Source organism: Crassostrea angulata, chromosome 2 (assembly GCF_025612915.1).
Source record: "Crassostrea angulata isolate pt1a10 chromosome 2, ASM2561291v2, whole genome shotgun sequence".
Classification (NCBI taxonomy): domain Eukaryota; kingdom Metazoa; phylum Mollusca; class Bivalvia; order Ostreida; family Ostreidae; genus Magallana; species Magallana angulata.
In genome coordinates, this window is record NC_069112.1 from 41,601,912 (window position 1) to 41,623,556 (window position 21,645).

The 21,645-nt window shown below is 32.5% G+C and overlaps 2 pseudogenes; one reads left to right on the forward strand and one right to left on the reverse strand.

Moving 5' to 3' along the window:
* The first annotated feature begins 2,045 nt into the window (after positions 1-2,045).
* LOC128174342 (protein IMPACT homolog) lies at positions 2,046-2,690 on the forward strand (annotated as a pseudogene).
* A 15,657-nt stretch (positions 2,691-18,347) lies between these two features.
* On the reverse strand, positions 18,348-20,044 carry LOC128174343 (uncharacterized; annotated as a pseudogene).
* Between the last annotated feature and the right edge of the window lie 1,601 nt (positions 20,045-21,645).

Sequence of the window (21,645 nt, forward strand, 5' to 3'; positions counted from 1 at the left end):
GGAGTCTGTTGCAATAGACATCACATTTCCATACGTGTACATTTCACTGGCCATCTGTAAACTACCTTTTAGATGTTAAGCTTAGACTTCATGGAATCTTGAAATGACGGGGATCTCAACCTGCGAAAACCACATATGAATATAAACATAAACTACCGGTATAAAAAGTTATCCCAAATATTAAAATAGACATCATAACTTGTTTCTGTGGGATTGTTATTTGGGATGTTATTTAATTATAACCCATCATAAGAAGACCTTGTCCAAGAGTTATGAAGCAGTCTCATAAAAAAGTCAAATTTTTTTACACTCTCTTATTGTCTTGTGATTAAAAAAATTTAAAAAATGAAATGCTAATAAAATATGTCTCTATATTATATTACGCTGATATTCTGCTGATATTTACTAATTTTAAGCGTAATTTATGATGCATCATATTTTTTATTAACATTTTTTTCAGGCTTGATATCGGGTCCCTCTACCCATCAAACAATAAAAGTTCAATCCTTTATACTGTCGGACAAAAATAATTACCAAATCTACCTTATTCTATGATCATTTAATGTGATGGACATTCATTGGCAATTGATACCACACCACTTCCACATTTTTAAAAATATTCAACAAAGATATGTTTAATCATTTCTTTTTTCATGGAAGTGATCCTTTTGTTTTTTGTTTTTGTTTGTTTGCTTGTTTTGGTTTTTTTTTTTGTTTGTTTGTTTGTTTTTTTTTTGTTTTTTTTTTTTTTGGGGGGGGGGCTTTTAAATTTGGTCCTACTTCCTGAATTAAAAAAACCACTAGTACAAGTATAAAAAATGAAAAGATCAATACATAATACATGCAGAGAGAGAGAGAGAGAGAGAGATAGAGAGAGGGGGGGAGGAGAGATTGGTAAACAATAAGTAAAATTACACACCAAAAGAGCCCGGCTTTAAGTATTTCAGTACTTTGAGTTTTGTAGTTTTGCCCCCGTAATTATTCATTTGTGTATCTAATGGGCACTCTGCTTGTCTAAATGTGTAGCACTGGCAAATAAGTCCACTTCAGCTTACATGTATATTCAAATTCCCATTTTCCCATGATTTCTCGTGTGTGTGTGTTTTTTTTTTTTAATTGAGTTTTTCACTTTCACAACATATATACATACATACATGACTTATCTTGAACATGTATTTATATAATCATCTTGAAAAGCTTTTAAGTGTATGATTATTCTATATTATACAGTTCTTATGTAGTGAAAGTAATTTTTTTTTTTGAGAGAGAGAGAGAGAGAGAGAGAGAGAGAGTAAATAAAGGGGAGAGAGCAAGGGAAAGGTTTGGGGCATTGTTCACATATGGATATAAAACTTAAACAATAATCATGTGATAGATCCCTGTTCTACAGGGATACTTAAGGGAGGAAAAAAGGATAAAACACATCGCAGTTCAAAACAAGATTGAGATGAGACACAATAAAGAGACAATTTAACTATATATAATACAGTGCTATAGCTTATCACATATTTTTTGCCAATGGCTTTCATACGCCTTATATCTACAATTTTTCATTAGCATATATTTTTTTTCAGTCAAGAGCCTTTCTATTACAACATTTTTTAATCCATGTATATTTGGATTTGTATTACTTTTGTATTTACAAGAAAAAAAAATATTGCTTCACAATAAGAACCAACAAGTTAAAAAATCTATAAATATCTCTATTTTTATATTTTCCAAACAGAACTGATTGTTTATCAAATGTTATTAACATATCAAACTGTCGCAAGATCCAGTCTTCCACAGCAGACCATAATTCTTTTACAATGGTACATTCATAGAATAAATGCCCAATACTCTCTTCATCTCTTTTACAGAAAGTAGATACAGGAGACTCTGCTTTTTTATTTTGAAAAGATATTTATTTGTCGGAACAATCCTATGAAGAATTTGGAACTGTTGATTCGTTCCATATTCTCAACCTTTTTAGACTGGGAGAAAAAGACCCTACGCACAAGAGAAAATATCCAAGACCCATCTGTATCCAGTTTGGATATAAAACTCACAAAGACAAAGTAATGAGTAGAGTGAGGGTCTGAAAAGAAAAGAAATCCCATATCCGATTGGCTGTCCAACAACCCGAAGAAATACGCGAAAAAAGGAAACGTCTGTACGATATCCAAAAAAAGTACTCAGCCAAAAATGTAGAAACAAAAATAAAAGGAGACAAGCTGATTTTCACCAAAAGTGGAAACGTTTATCGGGACAAAACAGGAACTAGACAAACAGCCGAGGAAGTCATCTCAGGTGACCAGGTGAAGATAACGGTAAACAAGGGCAAACACATTGAAGACAACCAAAACCGGTTCGAGTCGCACGCCACGGCAGTGAATTCGTACAAACAGGTCAAAGAGTCGCTGATCGAAATACTCAGGCTGCCAACAATATCCAGCGCAAGTCACAATGTGTACGCCTACCGGTTCGCAGGCAGTGATGGTATGGTACATGAGGGTTCTGAAGATGACGGCAAGCATGGGGCGGGGAGAACTCTGCTTAGCGCCATGAACGACAACGGAATCCAGAACGCGCTGATTGTGGTCTCCAGATGGTTCGGAAACAAAATCGGTATGCGTCGCTTCACCCATATCGTTGATGCGGGTTTGAGCGCCGGGAAAAAACATAAATCCGGTCTAGCCAAAATGTGTTGACGTTGAATGCAAGTGCGTAAGCACTCCTACATACATGTACTTACATGCGAGTTTTTCTCTTCGACATTCCGTTCACTGATGTAATCATATTTTACGTGCTTTGGATTTATTAATTAATTCTTAAACTGATTGAAATTGTATTTATCTATTCATATATAGACTTTTTTTGTATTTATCTACATGTATTAATTTTCTGAAACATGTTTTTGATTTTTCAAAACATTCCGGAATTTAATGAGCTACTTTTTATCTACCCGTGAATTGATTAATTTACTCATAATAGAGATACTCATTTTTTGTATTTCCGAATTTACTAACCATGCTTCTGATGTTTTTTTTCTTCTTTTTTTAAAACAAAATTACAGTCCGGAATTTTTTTGGTCTCTGGGCTTGTTCGGTTTTGTATTCCGGAAGTATTTGTATCGGTTCTATTCTATTTTTACCGCATACATACCAACATCCGGTTTGATTTGCTCTAACGAGGTATGATTTCTACCTTTTTTTTTATCCATTTCTATTTGTTTATTAAACCTTACATATTCAGCCACTAGTCCTTAGGTGGTAGGAAATGCATTCTCCTTTTCCGAGTTAATTATTGACTGTGTTTTTTTTTTATTTTTTTTACACTATTACTAGATTGATAGGTTGCAGGATTGTAAATTTGCACTAGCGTTTGCATAGGATAATATTTTATACAATGCAGCCTGTCTCCCTTAAATATATTCTTATTAAAATAGGAGGGAATGTATTTGATACTTCCTGTCCGTTTGCATAAAATGTATTATTTTTCAAACTTTTTTTTAACTCTACCTGAACATAACTTTAACATATACAGGTTTATCGGCAGCTGTATAGCATGCCAATGTTTACAAATGATAAACAAAACCAATTCATGCGCCGAGTCAACACCTTTGCTATGTCATAGCACTTTTTTCTCTTCTATACACTATATATCTCTTTTAACTGTCTTCTACAGGGGTAAAGTATTATTAAATAATCCTAATGGACAACAAAGCACTTAAAGAAAACAAGTTAAAAATACTATCAGTAAACTGCCAAGGGCTTAATGACTCCCATAAGAGGAAAGATGTTTTCAGAAATCTTAAAATAAAAAACCACAATATATATTTCTTGCAAGATACACATTTTAGTGAAAAAGATAAAATGTTGATACAATCTCAATGGGGAACTAAATCTTTCTTTAACTCATTCATAACAAACTCTAGAGGGGTGGCAATTCTTTTAAATAACAATTTTGAATGTAAAGTACATAACATAGATAAAGATGATAGTGGTAATTATCTTATATTAGACACTACTGTTGAAAATATGCACCTTTTACTGGTAAATATATATGGCCGAGATTCAGATACACCAAATTTTTACTCAGAATTAAAGAATAAAATTGACTCTTATTTTAATACACAACATATTATAATTGGAGGTGATTTCAATTTAGTAATGAATAAAGACTTAGACTCTATGAATTATAAACATCTGAATAACTCAAAAGCAAGAATAGAAGTTTTGAAATTAATGGAGACATTTAATCTTGTGGACATATTTCGGGAAAATAATGCAAATTTAAAAAGATACACATGGAGAAGGAAAAGTCCTATAAAACAAGCCAGATTAGATTTTGTCCTTATATCTGAAACTCTAACAAACAGAGTACCACATGTTAAAATTGAAAATAGCTATCGTTCAGATCATTCTCCAGTAATTCTTGAATTTAAAGTAAATGAATTTATGTATGGGAAAGGCTTTTGGAAATTCAACAATTCCCTATTAGTTGATACAATATATATTAACTCTATAAAAAAAAAATTAGGGAAGTAAAAAGACAATATGTTTGTCCTATATACAATATAGATAATTTAGATAATATAAGAAATGAAGATATCCAATTTATAATTGATGATCAACTTTTTATAGATATTCTTCTTACTGAAATAAGGGGTAAATCCATTTCATACTCTGCTTTTAAGAAAAAAAATCCAATGAAAGAGAAAAGGAATTAGAAAATGAGATTACATGTCTTGAGCAGAACTTCACGGAAAACTCCTTAGATTTATTATCGAACAAACAAGATGAGCTTCTCAACATAAGAAAAAATAAATTAAAAGGTCAATGTATCAGGTCAAAGTCTAAATGGATTGACGAGGGAGAAAAGCCGTCCAAATATTTCATTAACCTAGAGACTAGGAACTACGTAAGTAAACAAATACTAAATATTGAAAAAGATGATGCGTCGGTTATTTTCGATCAAATGAAAATATTAAAAGAAACTAATCTTTTTATGAACACTTGTATAAGAAAAGAGAAATTATAAATGAAGAAAGTTTCCATGAAAAGTTAAATAAAATTAAGTGTCCTAAACTTAATAGAGAAGAGTCAAATACCCTTGAAGGTCCTTTAACTGATACAGAAATTCTGAATTTCCTTAAGAAAATGAAAAATGAAAAAAGTCCTGGCCCTGATGGTTTTACAAGTGAGTTCTTTAAATTCTTCTGGAGAGACTTAGAAATATTTATCACAAGAGCAATAAACCACTCTTTTCAAACAGGAAACTTTTCAGAAATAAATAAACTAGGTGTTATTACATGCATTCCCAAATCTGGAAAACCTAAACAATTTCTGAAAAATTGGCGTCCCATTACTTTACTAAATGTTATTTACAAGCTAGCTTCAGGAAGCTTAGCTGAACGCATGAAAACTATTCTAGATAAATTGATAAATAATGATCAGACTGGATTTTTGACGGGAAGATTTATTGGGATAAATATAAGACTTATATATGACCTTATGTATTATACAGAGCATTACAACATACCCGGCCTTTTAATGTTAATTGATTTCGAAAAGGCTTTTGACACCATCTCATGGAGTTTTATCATAAAAACACTAGACTTCTTTAATTTTGGACCCTCCTTCAAAAATTGGATAAAAACATTCTATAACGGAATTAAGGCATGTGTGATTCAAAATGGTATAATTTCAGAATACTTTTATCCAGAAAGGGGCTGTAGACAAGGTGACACAATATCTCCATATCTCTTTCTTCTCTGCGCTGAGATTTTAGGAATATTAATAAGAAATGAAAAAGACATCAAAGGTATAATTATTGATGGAGAAGAATACAAAATATCTCAATATGCAGACGACACATCAATTATAATGGATGGTACACCACAATCATATGATGGCATTCTTAGGGTTTTAGACTTTTTGCACAAGTATCAGGCTTAAAAATAAATTTTACAAAAACAAAAATGGTTTGGATTGGTAGCAAAAAATTTTCAAAGGATGTATTTCATCATTCACGATGGAAACTTAGTTGGAACAATTTAAATTTTGAGCTTCTAGGTATCAAATTTTCAGTTAAATTAGATGAAATGGAAGAATTAAATTATTTACCAAAATTGTCTGAAATTAGAAGATTGATAAATCAGTGGAAGTTAAGAAAATTAACACCAATTGGTCGAATTACGATAATCAAGACACTAATAATACCAAAGCTAAATCATTTGATACTAGCATTACCCAACCCAAAAACTGAATGCCTAAAAGTTCATAAAGTAAAGAAAAGTAAAATTATACAAGATTATAATCATGGGGGTCTCAAAATGGTTGATTATGGAAATGTTATCACAGCACTCAAAGCTACTTGGATGAGAAGACTAATTAAAACTGATACAAAATGGGTAAAGCTTTTAGAATCAATTTTGAAAATTAGTATCTCTGAAATATTGAGAAATGGTCCTGATTATTCGTACCTTCTATGTAAAAAATTAGAAAATTCTTTTTGGAAAGAAGTGCTCCTCAGCTGGTTAAAAATAATTGAACAAACGCCACTTAGTAGACCCCAAATTATAAATGATAATATATGGCAAAATCCCAAAATCACCATAGACAATAAATGAATATTTATCAAAAGTTATATTAATTTTTTTTTTTTTTTATGTTAGTGATCTGCTTAATATAGATGGAACATTTAGAAACTTCAAAATCAGCTTCACTTCATATGAAATATACAAAACTGTACTATTAAGTAGAAATAGTATAAAGACTATGTAATATGTTTATAAAAATGTTACAATCATTATTATGTCACATATGTACATATGTTGTGAAATGAAAAACCCAATAAAAAAAAATAATAAAAAAAAAGAAAAAAAAAAGAATTTGGAACTGTAACCAATGTAGTTTTGATTCTTGTGTAGATTTCTGGTGTTTTAATGACATTGTTTTAAAAAAAAACCTGAAACGTGTTGAAGCAATCCTTCAGTTCAGTAAAATATTGTTTGGCTCGCGAATATGTTTGGTTTTCCCCTATAATATACATGTTACAATGTAAAGCTAATGCCAAACTACAGATTCTGGAAAGTTTTAAAAGTAAAAAAATTTCCAACTTTAAGACAATATATTTGCAATATAATGGAGAGTCCAAAGACAGATTGTTGATATATTGTAAAGATAAATGTCCTTTTATAACTAGAAACATATTTAGTGAATTTAAAGTGCCATTTTCTGACTTTTAAGCATTTAAAAAATGTATATTTTCACAATTTTACAAAAAATTGGAAACATGCCAGATTCGTGACCTATCTCCACTTAACAGAAATAATATATGGGAATTCTCACAAAGTGAATTACACAAGTGTTCCTTGTTAGTGTTAACTCTAAATGACTTTTTGAATTCATATTTAAACTAAACTCAGAATTCTTAACAATAATTTGGTGAATTATACACAATTTTATTCTTAAAAGGGTCAACATTCTATTTTTAGTAACAGTGCTGCAGAACCAAGTTTAGACTGACCTCATCAAAATTTTTTTTATGGCAAATTAATTCATATAGATGCACAATGTTACACACAAAATATGAAGTTGATCAGAGAACCTTGCTCCCACCACCTTTTGCATGGTTTTCTCGTAGACATGCTCATAAGATCACAAGCCTTTTTATATTGTCTGATTATATTTAAGTTTTTTTTTCAAACAAAACGCTTCATTTTTGGTTAAAACTGTAACCTTTTTTTTTCTTTTACAGTAATCATGCATAAAAAGAAATAAATAATTTAAATAATGATATTTATTTAAATTTGACATCTGATTAAAATAGAACGTCCACAGAATTGTTTTTCTTACACGCTGCATATTACCTTCTACTAAAACTTCCGTTGTATATATCAATTGTTAAATCTTTTGTATATATCAATTGTTAAATCTATCAAGATATGAAAAAAAAACACTGGAACTAACATAGAATATACAAGATACACGAGGGTTGTTCGGAAATTATTGAGACGACTTGAATATTTCCCTAACTTAGTGACGAATTTTGGTGCAAATTGGCATACACATTATAAAGATACCCAACCCAACAAATAATTAAAGAAAGTAATATTTCAAAAATGTTTAATATTTTGTTTACAACGGTAGATAAACAAGTCAATGGTCGGGATACCCGCCGCATACATGAAATCGGAGATTGAAAAACTTAAACATCTACTTTCTAAGTGTCCGTAGACTTACAGTTAACAGAGGTGCTTGAGGACAGGATCGACCCCCCTCCCCTTCCACCCCCCCACCCCCAGTATATAGATATATAGACCCCCGGGACATTATTTTTTTTTATCAAATTATCCTTTAATGACATATTTCTAATCTAATTTATTCATCCATTGCCCAAAATTACATAACTTGTAACATGTTTTTTTTAATTTTCTCTTTTATGTCTTCCATTGTAATACACTCGGTATGAGTGCCTTCTTTTTGATTTTCCATTAGCCAAGACGATAGAAACATTTTCAGTTCTTCGCGACCTGATTAGAGTTCATCAATGTATACCCTTGCATATGTGTATGACAACTTGATGTGTGTTATATAAAATGTACCTCTTAGTGCATGCATTTTAGTTTACTATGCTTACTTAACAGTACCATATTGATATATGTCATCCATTATTTGTTATAATCATGTTGTTTTATTGTTATAATGTATATGCCCCCCCCCCCCCCCCTGATTGCCTTTGATTGGTGAATAAACATGAACCCTCACTTCCGTTGGTTTTAGATGGATCGGTTCAAAACTTGCAAGTTGTCAGTGAAAATTGTCCCATTTGCCTATTAAATGTATTTACACGAGCATGACATACAGATATTCAGTGAAGGGAATTGTCGGGCTACGACATGAGGTCACCCTTTTTTACTGGTAGATGCAGTTTGATAGTACATTTCAACAAATATTCATCGGCAGTGCCTCTCGGCTGGCAGACGAAGTTAGCAACCTCCTTGTATTATATATGTAATGGGTCTGATTTAAAAAAAAATGTTTTAGGTACTTTTGGGCAATCAATGTATAAATTAGATTAGAAATATGTCCTAAAAGGATAATTTAATATAAAAAAAAGAAAAATAAAGTTCCGGTGGTCTATATCCTAAAGAGGGGGTGGAAGGGTAGAGTAAGGGGGTTCGATCCTGTCCTCAAGCACCTGTGCAGTTAATGATAAAAGAAAATCAAACTAAATATGTTCATTTTGCTATTTTTTGCGACAAACTTTTGATCAAGTTTCACTAATGTTCGAGATGAAACACGGAAATGGTACAAACATATTTACCAGGCAATATAAAACTGACAACGACTTTACATTGAATTTTGACGTGAAGGCGGCGCAGCGAATATACATTAAATTGGTTTAAATTTCATAAGAAGACACATTAATGCCTCGCAATTGCTTAAAGAATCATACGATGACAAAGGATAAAGAGCTTTAGTCTATCATATTTCTCCGCTGATTGTTTAACTAGAATTAAGCAAAGGGACTAAATATCAAGTACTTTTTACACACTAACTGTTGTTAACAGTTCACAAATATGTACAAAATGACTGCAGGAGACTTTCACAGTAATTTGACTTTCAAGTTAAGATAACTCGAATTCCTTTCCACAAAAAGTCAAGAATGAGAGAAAATAAAAATGATGACACCTGGAAATAAAAAATGAGAAATAAAAATAATCATTATTTCCGTACGTTTGTAAGGTGTTCAAAATACAGGAACAATGAGCAGTGTAAAATGACGTTGCGAAAAGTTTGCGGTTGCGCCGGTGTAACGAAGAATTTTGACCCGGGTTGAAAATTGATCCGGGGGTCATTTTTCCACGTTGAATATTGAGACCAAAGGTGTTGAATAAAGACCCTAACCTGGTGAAAATTGACCCGCATCGTGGAATTTTGATCATGAAACCGGTTCCAAATTCAACAGCAGAGAACCACTAATCAACAAAACAATATTTAAAACTTGAGTATATTTTATAAAAAAATTATCAGATTTTACATTTTATTCTTCAGATTTATATATTTTAACGGGGGGGGGGGGGGGGGGTAAAAATGAGACTTAAATGATTATATTTTAAATTAACATATTATCCCTTTAGATATGTGAAAGCTATTTTATTCATAATTAACTTTTCGCGTATAATAGCTGTTTTGTGTGATATATATCTATATATATATTTTTTAAAAATCTGTTTTTAAGAAGGTTTGTATGCATGGTTACACGTTAAATCATACAATTCAGTAAAACTCCGGTTTTTTAATTCGCTGCAGAAGTGTACAAATATAAAGATTGTAAAAAATTATAACACGAATACTACAATATTAAATAATTATCTGAACATTCACCATATATGATTGTAAGACATATCGTTGCTAGACATGTTCACTCACCTTCATTAACAAACCTATCACCTTCATTTATACTTGCAGAGATACAAAGTTAACATAAGAATGAGATATTCAAGATAAAGCCCATTTGAAAAGAACAGTAAATTTAATTTTTACGTATGTTATACGAGTATAACATAACTTAGGACCGTTAACGCTTTTTTATAAACCGCATAAACCGCTTTGCGGTTTATAAAGCGTAAACTGTTCCAAGTTATGTTATATCGTATAACATACATAAAAATAAATTCATTCCTTAAAACATGGAAACAATTTTACAATTGTATTTATTTGAGCAACCAGGACTGTTTAAGCAATTCGGGGTTTTCCTTGATACAGCTGCTCCACACAACATCACCATATTCTGCTCTAGATCTGATAAAAGCCAAATTTTAACCAGTGTTTTTCTATCAATTGTATACTTGAGTAATCTTAATATATTCAACTTTTTGTATGCCTTTTCATATATACCATTAATACAATTAGATCAACCATCCTCCGACTGTTTATTTAGATGTTAACCTACTTTTTTAAATTGTTAACATTTTTGCTGTAGATGATATATGTTTCATTTTGTGAAAATATATTACGTCAGTTGCCTGTATTTCTAATTTACATGAAAATTATAGAATTGAAAACTCAATATAATAGAAATAAATTGCAATCAAACAAAAGCAATGACTCATATGCAGAAAATTTGTTAGTACTTCAAAGTTAATCTGGCAAGTATATGAAAAATTGTTTAGTCGTAAAAAAGGATAATAATTGTAAATATGTATATGCTATATGTATAATATATATAAAAAAGGTAAAAATATGATTCATTTATTATTTTGTTAGGGAATTTTTTTTTTTACTTCAAATTAAGCACAGGTACCTGATATCTTTTTGTTTTTATATAAATATATATACCCTGTACCCAATAAAACAGTATACGGGGTATGTATTTTAAATTATTAGAAAAATATACAACGTCAGGTGCTTGTCGAATAGAGCTCTGTTGAATTGCCTTAAAAGTAACGATAACGGGCAATATATTTGAGATTATGATAAGCTTAAACTCTGTCACACGAGGGAATGAAAGTCAATTTTATGTCAAAAAGTATCCAAAAAATACATTATACATGTACTCGTGTCCGGTGTTATGATGATTTTAAAGATAACCGTTCCTTGGTTTGACACGTAATCAAAGTGAAGAACTGTCTGCCTCGTCTACATCACAGCACAGAAAACAAAACTGAATCTTACAGATGATGTGAACTACCTACTGCAGGAATGTACACGTGTCAATTTCAGTCTAAGAAAGATGTTTGTGTAGTTTAACGTCAAAGAAAATCTATTGTAAAGTGTGGTAAGTTTTAAACACTGCTTCATTCCACCCACTAACTTTTTGACGTGTTCTTTCAATCTTAATTACTAATAAAGTCCACAAATTTCAGTATAATTTTTTTTCTATTATTCATTCATATACAGACTTAAACACGAAAGAAATTAACAATGAAAATGTGTAATAAATTGATAAATAGACCCAGTGCACAGCCCCCCCCCCCCCCCCACCACACACACATAGCCATTGATATAATTTTCACGATTTTGAAAAGTTGTATTATTCTCCATATTGTCAAGATTCCTATTGAATAAGATAAACAGCTTTTTTCTTCTATACATCCAGCACAAATTACGAATTTTAGCATTGTTTTCTTAAGATCCATGCAAGTAGAAATTTAGAAGGCTTTTTTTTCAAAATGTTGAACTTTTGGGATTTATAAATATATATTCCACCCCATTGAATTTTGAGGTCTGTCTGTCTTAAATAATTTTAATGAAATGACCAGTTAAGGAATTCAATTGTAACCTAGCTCAGAAATCACGAATATCCATTTTTGAATTATTATGATACGCATTAGAGACTGACAAGTTGAATCAAAATGTTTATACATGCATATGAACTCCTCGAATTAAATGTGTATGTCAAAACAAACCTGAAGTGCAATGGTTTTGCTTTTGTTTCTTATAGTACCATCAATACAAATAAATGACAATAATACAATGTTATAACAAATTAAGAAAAAAAAATACACCGTTTGTAAAAATATCCTCATTTCCGGTCAAATTCGGTTCACCAACTCCCTCCCCCCCCTCCTCATCGACCAAATAGTGGCCGCCCCAATACGAAGTACCTTCCAACGCTCTCTTTCTTTCTCTCCTGCATGTCTCTGTCTCTGTCTCTGTCTATGTCTCTCTCTATCTCTCTCTGTCTCTCTCCCTGTCTCTCTCTCTGTCTCTCTCTCTCTCTCTCTCTCTCTCTCTCTCTCTCTCTCTCTCTCTCTCTCTCTCTCTCTCTCTCTCTCTCTCTCTCTCTCTAATGTTAAGTACTACTAAATGTAGCATGCGGTATTATTGCCAGTGTTTAAAATCGTGCATTTCAATTTTGATTGATAATCGATTGTCTTTTTTCTGATTCGAAGTCCATGAAAGAAAAAGTTCTGTGTACGATAGACGATGTACTGTTTCATTTGTGTACAAGTATAGAACACATTCTATCATATTTATACCAACATTTAAAGAAAAAAAAATTGATACGGTATGCCTAATATAAGTTATTTGCACCTTAGATAGATATATAAAAAAAAAAATTAATCTGTCTTTGATAACTAATTAGGTCTCCCCACCTTTCAGGTGAAAGACCTTTTGTATTTCTTATGTTTTTTTTATTATTAGGTATTTCCACCTTTCAGGTGAAAGACCTTTTGTACTTCTGATGTTTTTAGGTCTTTCCACCTTTCAGGTGAAATACCTTTTGTATTTCTTATGTTTTTTATTATTATAAGGTCTTTTCACCTTTCAGGTGAAAGACCTTTTGTTTTCTTTATGTTTTTTATTCTTATTTTTTTTCTCTATTTTCCAAGGGACAGCTTTTTTATTATAAGACATATTGAAACAATTTTTCCTTCATGTAATTGATCATTTAAAGTTATGATACCAAATGACCCTGTTCCTGATAACCCCGAGAACTTACAAAGTTATTGCCCTTGTTTACGAAAAGCTTGTTATCGCTACTCCTCTGAAACCATAAGAGATAGAAACTTGGAACTTTTACTAATGTCTTCAGAACATTTTGAGGGTTCTTCAACCTATTCATACCAACAGGATCTGAGGCCCCCTTCTAGTAATTTTTGCCCCTGAAAGTATTTACATATCTATAAAATCACTTCCAACTTTTTTATTATTTGTCATAGAGACTTCGGACCCCTTGGGATGGAAGCGTCGCCCTTGGCCGAACAAAATAACATAAAGGTCAAAGGTCAAGGTCATTGGGAAATCTATAAAGTAATGAGTTTTAAGATCACTTTTGTTTAGAGTGGTAGAAAAAAAAACGTTTTCAAGGATGTAGTAAGACATCATATGTAATTTCAAAATATAACCCTTTGACCCTTACCATGTTACAATTATAGAGTTACTGCCCCTATTTACGAAAAGCTTGTTATTGCTACTCCTCATTAACCGTTAGAGATAGAGACTGAAAACTTTTACTGATGTATTCAGTACACTAAGATATTTCTTCAATCTATTCATACCGACAGGGTCCAAACTCCCTTTCCAGCAGTTATATCCCCTGAACGTTTCGAACATTCAATAAAAAACACAAATAACCTTTGAATTAATAATCATAGATACAGAGGACGACTTGGTTTTGAAGCGTCTACCTTGTCGGATCAAAATGACATAAAGGTCAAAGGTCAAGGTCAAGCAATAAAAAATTGCAAACTTAATCGTTTGACAATTTTTTATGAAGAAACTAAGAAAAAATACTTTATTCTATTGAAGCAATCTTATTTCAAACATAAAACACACTGAGGTGGAAAGACCTCTAATTGTTCGAGAACAATTAGTTTACTAGTTCTTATTTTTGTTCTTCTCTTTATTTCCAGGGACAGCTTTTTTATTTCAAGAGATATTGAAACAATCTTTTTTTTTATGTTATTGGTCATTAAAAGTTATGGTACAAATGACCCTTTGCTCGATAACTCCCAGAACTTACAAAGTTATTGCCCTTGTGTACGAAAAGCTTGTTATCGCTACTCCTCTGAAACCATAAGAGATAGAAACTTGGAACTTTTACCAATGTCTTCAGTACACTAAGAGGGTTCTTCAGCTTATTCATACCGATAGGATCTGAGCCCCCCTTGTAGTATTTATTGCCCCTGAAAGTATTTACATTTCTATAAAATCACTTCCAACTTTTTTATTATTTGTCATAGAGACTTCGGACCACTTGGGATGGAAGCGTCTATCTTGGCCGAACAAAATGACATAACAATCAAAGGTCAAGGTCATTTGGAAATGTCTTAATTAATGAGTTTTTGTATCTCTTTTGTTTAGGATGGTAGAGAAAAACTTTTTCATGGATGTAGTAGGACATCTCAAGACATTTCAAAATATAACCCTTTGACCCTTACCATGTAACATTTATAGAGTTATTGCCCTTATTGTACAAAATGCTTGTTATCGATACTCCTCATTAACCGTTAGAGATCGAGACTTGAAACTTTTACTAATGTATTCGGTATACTTAGACGCTTCTTCACTCTATTCATATCGACAGGGTCCAAAGTCCCTTTCTAGCAGTTATTGCCCCTAAAAGTTTCAAACATTCAATAAAAAACACAAATATTAACTTTTGAATCAATAATCATAGATACATCGGACCACTTGGTATTGAAGTGTCAACCTTCAGATGAAAATGACATAAAGGTCAAAGGTCAAGGTCAAGCAATAAAAAATTGCAAACTTAATCGTTTGACACTTTTTTTATGAAGTAACGCAGAAAAATTTCTTTATTCTATTGAAGCAATCTTATTTCAAACATAAAAAACAATGAGGTGGAAAGACCTCTAATTGTTCGAGAACAATTAGTCTACTAGTTTATTATTATTTTTCTCCTCTATTTTCCACGTGAAAACTTTTTTATTTCAAGAGATATTGAAACAATTTTTTCTTTATGTGATTGACCATTAAAAGTTATGGTACCAAATGACCCATTGCGTGATGATTCCCATACTTACAAAGTTATTGCCCTTTGTGTACGAAGTAATTGTTATCGCTACTCCTCTGAAACCATAAGAGATAGAGACTTGGAAGTTTTAAAAATGCCTTCATTACACTTAGAGGGCTCTTCAATATATTCATACCGAAAGGATCTGAGGCCCCCTTCTAGTAGTTATTGCCCCTGAAAGTATTTACATTTCTATACAATCACTTTCAACTTTTTTATTATTTGTCATAAAGACTTCGGACCACTTGGGATGAAAGCGTCTACCTTGGCCGAACAAAATGACATAAAGGTCAAAGGTCAAGGTCATTTAAAAATCTCTTAATTAATGAGTGTTTAGATCTCTTTTGTTTAGTGTGTTAGAGAAAAACTTTTTCATGGATGTAATAGGACATCTTAAGACATTTTTAAAATATAGCCCCTTGGCTCCTTCCTGTAAGAGTTACAGAGTTATTGCCCCTATTGTACAAAATGCTTGTTATCGCTACTCCTCATTAACCGTAAGAGATAGAGACTTGAAACGTTTACCAATGTCTTCAGTACACTTAGAGGGTTCTTCAATCTATTCATACCGAAAAGATTTGAGGCCCCCTTCTAGTAGTTATTGCCCCTGGAAGTATTTACATTTCCATAAAATCACTTCCAACTTTTTTATTACTTACCATAGAGACTTCGGAGCACTTGGGATGGAAGCGTCTACCTTGGCCGAACAAAATGACATAAAGTTCAAAGGTCAAGGGCATTTGGAAATCTCTAAATTAATGAGTTTTTAGATCTCTTTTGTTTGGGGTGGTAGAGAATTTTTTTTTTTTATGGATGTGGTAGGACATCATAAGACATTTCAAAATATAACCTTTTGACCTTTACCATGTAACAATTATAGAGTGTACAAAATGATTGTTTTCGCTACTCCCCATTAACCGTTAGAGATAGAGAGTTGAAACGTTTACTAATGTAATCAGAACACTTAGACTCCCCTTCAATCGATTCATACTGAAATGGTCCAAAGTCTCTTTCTAGCAGTTATTACCCCTGAAAGTTTCGAACAATCAATAAAAACACAAATAACTTTTGAATCAATAATCATAGATAGATCGGACCACTTGGCATTGAAGCGTCTACATTGTGAGATCAAAATGACATAAAGGTAAAAGGTCAAGGTCAAGCAATATAAAAATTGCTAACTTAATCGTTTGACACTTTTTTATGAAGTAACACAGAAAAAATACTTTATTCTATTATAACAATCTTATTTCAAACATAAAAAAACAATGAAGTGGAAAAACCTCTAATTGTTCGAGAACAATTAGTCTACTAGTTGCTATTTAGGGTTTGTTCTAAAGACGGTAAGCTTTTAAAAAAACTTGTGTTCTGTTTCGTTTCACTTACCAATGGTGAGAGAGAGAGAGAGAGAGAGAGAGAGAGAGAGAGAGAGATAGTATACATGGAGTTATATAACCTTACACCATTTTACTGTCTAAGCATTATAATAGTTTACCGATATGTTTGTTTTCTTTTGCATACGGTACTAGAATTTGCTTTATGATATATCAAGATAGATCTACACTCCTGTGATGTTTCATAAGGTCTTTCCACCTTTCAGGTGAAAGACCTTTCGTTTTCTTTATGTTTTTTAGGTCTTTCCACCTTTCAGGTGAAAGACCTTTTGTACTTCTTATGTTTTTTATTATTAGGTCTTTCCACCTTTCAGGTGAAAGACCTTTTGTTTTTCTTATGTTTTTTATTATTATTTTTCTCCTCTATTTTCCACGGGAAAACTTTTTTATTTCAAGAGATATTGAAACCAATTTTTCTTTATGTGATTGAACATTAAAAGTTATGATACCAAACGACCCTGTGCCTAATGACCCCAAGAACTTACAAAGTTATTGCCCTTTGTGTACGAAGTGATTGTTATTGAAACTTTTACTAACGTCTGTAGTTCACTTAGACGCTCTTTCAATCTATTCATACCGAAAGGTTCCGAGACCCACTTCTATCAGTTACATGTATTGCCCCTGAAAGTATTTCAATTTCCATAAAATCACTTCCAACTTTTTTACTATTTGTCACAGAGACTTCGGACCACTTGGGATGGAAGCGTCTTCCATGGCCGATCAAAATGACATAAAGGTCAAAGGTCAAGGTCATCTGAAAATCTGTGTATTCATGAATTGTTGTATCTCTTTTGTTTAGGGTGATATAGAGAAATTTTATCAAGGATGTAGTAGGACGTCATAAGACATTTCGAAATGTAGCCCTTCAGCTCCCATTTGTAATAGTTAGTGAGTAATTGCCCCTTTTGTACGAAATGCTTGTTATCGCTACTCCTCTGAAACCAAAACAGGTAGAAACTTGAAACGTTTACCAATGTCTTCATTACACTTAGAAGTTTCTTCAATCTATTGATCCCAAAAGGGTCCAACGTCCCTTTCTGGCAGTAATTCCCCTTTCAATTTCATTGATTTCACAAACACATTAGAAATAAACACCCCCCTTTTTTTTCTATGTGTGACCTTGACCTTTGACCTTGTGGGAATTGTGATGAGAACTGAATTTTGACATACAACTAATCTATACATTGAATTAAAAACACAAACAAAGCATACCAGATACAATTATAATACACAGCACTTAACTTTTGAACTGTGAAAATATTTCAAGAAAAATATATATATACATAGCATTTGCTATACATATTTAAAATGTAAAGCTTGACAAACGTATGTATCTGCAAATAGCATCAGATTTTCATAATCCCATTTATTGAATGCAGTTTTCAGAATAACCCAAATGTGCTGCATGAGTGTCTGCCCCGATACTGAAGCTGTGACCCTTGTATAGAGCAGGGTTCAAACCAAAAAAAATCCATAATACTAGTAAGATTTTTCACTGCAAATGTTGGACATGGCAATACATTTACCTCTTAATTCTTCAATAGGTTTTTGCCAATCTACAGTCAAAGCTTAGCTTTCTGAAAGATTCGTCATATGTTCTCCAATCAACATCCCCGTGCAGTCTTTGCATTTCTCTAATAAAGCTCATGTATTTTAATAAATGAGGAGTCTCTGATGGGTGTTTCTGAATTCTAATGTTAATAAAGATATGAAAGGCATCAGTCCACTGACTGATGAACATGGATGTTTTTGATTTTAAACTTTGCTGCACATTAATGACCCCTGGAGTAATGCACAACGTAAGAGGTTCATCATCTTGGTGCGACAATAATACTTTTAAATCAAAAAATTCATTCGACCAAATTGTTGCCTTTATCTTTTGTGGTACCAAGAGGAATCCCTTCTGTTACAGAGATAAGATTATCAGAATTGAAGAAAACTTTTTTGTGCCTACTGGCTCACCTGTGTTTTCTAAAAGTTGAGATACTACTAACAATATTAGGGTTATCTTGCATAGACGAAGAAGCAGTCGTTGGTGCAGGTAACTCATTGACGGTGTTTGCATATGTAGCAGATGCAGCATTTTCTAGGGGTACCACTGTACTGCTTGATGCATCAGAGTTGGGTTTTTGCAATTTAACAATTTCTTGTGCATGTCTTTGGTAATCGATTGGTTCAGTCTGAGGTTTATGTTTTGCTCTAGTACCTTCAATTGTCTCCACAGGATGTTTGCGTTTTGATGGTAACGCCTACAAGATATTTTAAAACTGTTAAAATCAATTTTCTAAATATACCCAATATACAATTAACGCAACTTTTGAGTGTAAAAATTTACACTCAAATCATGCACATATAGGTGCACACGAGCAAATTATTATTTGATTAATTGCAACACACAAACATTAAATAGAACAATGCAATTATTAAGACTTGTGCCAAAACAGTGTATATCTTTAGATTCACATGTAAACTTACATACATGTAACAATACATATAAAGCATTTGTGCATGAATCTACATGAGCATATAAAAATAGAATCTCTGCATGTGCATTAGTAATAGTCCACATGACCATGAGTGAGAAACAGAACAAATAGTCCACATGACTTTGCATGCTGACCAGAAAAATGGTGCACATGCCTCTGCACGTGAACCGGAAAAAATATTGCACACGACTGTGCATGGGAGTCAAAATTAGTACACGCGACTGTGCACGTGAATCAAAATTAGTACACGCGACTGTGCACGTGAATCAAAATTAGTACACACGACTCTGCATGTGAATCAAAATTAGTACACACGACTCTGCATGTGAATCAAAATTAGTATACACACGACACAGAAAATAAACCACATGACTCTGCATGTGAATCAATTACACAGGACTCTGCATGTAAACCAGAAAAATAGTACACATAACTCTGCATGTGCATCATAAAAGGGGTACACACGTCTCTGCATGTGAACATAAAAATATTTCAGACTGCTTATCTTGAATGTTGAAGGACAGCTATTCTAATGTTGTGAAGGTATTTCTTCATGTCGCGAGAACCAGATTCAATGTTGACCCCATCTCTCCCCAGGTAGGTCAGGTCCGCCCAGAAACCAGGATGAGACCAAAAATTGATTCCATGAAGCTTTTCAGTCTCTGACTTGAGCTGCTTGTTCACAGTCATGACATCATTAAAGGATGTTCGAGAGGCCCATGGTTGACGTCTAAGTAGTTGCCCTAAAATAACTGTAAGGATACCAACCCCCTCATTGAGGTATTTCGCATATGACAACAGTCACTTTTCGTGGATCCGCATGGCACAAGTAATTTTCACGGATGAAACATACAGTGTGAGGTTTGAGGAAATTCAGAAATTCCGTAGATCGTGAGAGTCGTTCGAACGGCGAATGAACGAATGTCCGATTGTCATGTACAAACATCTATCGCCATTGTCTGTTCGGAGCCTGCCTCAGGGAAATTAAATAACCACTAGAGATAGTATTACCTCCAACAAAAACTTGACTGCGATATTTACAAACTTGTTGAAAGCTGACAGTTAAAGTGACGTAGTCAAAACATCGCGCGACTAAATGACGCACTCTGATTGGCTAATGTAGACAAAAAGGAAGATCAGCTAAATACTCAAAAGTACTCAAAAATTAGAATTACAATTATATTATGACTAGAATACTATTTTTGGTACTAGCATAAAAATAACATATCACAATTTACATAAATGCTATTATTTACAATAATGCTGTGTAAAAAAAAAATGAGACCCGTTGTAAGGTAATCAGACTATTTTTTTTTTTTTAAATTAAGAAAAACTAATATTGCTTGACTTTTAGGATCAATTGTTTATTCTTTAATGTTTATTACGTTAGATCAAAAATAGTACAATGTTTTGAAAATTTATTTCAAGCTCCGTAATTTACCGAGCTCATCCCGGAAAATCCCGAGCTCTCTGGCTCAATTGTACATCGGATACCTTAAAGGTGCTGAAAAGTATGTTAAAGACGATCTTTAAGCCACCATTCAGCTTTATGTGAGTAGTATGATTTTGCTAGCACTGGGCCACCTTTGGGGGCATGTGTGAAGTGGTAGGTGTGGAATGTGTGACCTAATTATTGATATTACAGATATTACACCTTGGGGCATGTAGGTGTGAAATGGGTTACCTAATTATTGATATTACACCTTGGAACATTCAAGTTTTGTGACCTCTGGTCTTGATAATTTTTAAAAAGTCAGAGGTTACTCGCATGATCTTTAAACATTTGGATCATATTGATTATCTAAGCCAGAGGTTACAGTGTGGTGGAAATATTTTTGTTTAATATGATATAATTTATCAAGATAACTGATAATTTTTATAAAGTCAGAGTATTATCTCAAATATAGTTAACAAAACAAGCAATATGGTTTCTGGTGTTGTGTAAAGTGTGTGATCTATGACCTGGGTAAATGATATGATGTAACATTTGACCTACATTATTGATATGGTGTAGTTTGTGATCACATGTTTATAAGATTGTTATGATTTTCATTAATTTTTCCCTTTGGTGTTAAAAATAAAAAAAAACTTGACCATGCTTAAAGAGTGGAGATGTAAATGTGTGTTAAAGATTATTTTTGATATGATTTAGCTCTATGGATATCTAAATTCCAAGTCCATGCAAAGTTTAGGGAACTGACTAATATCTCAACTAATAAACTGTTGAGCATTATCTTTATTTTTTACTTAAAATTAAACCAATTACAAATCACTGAGAGGATACTGATGAA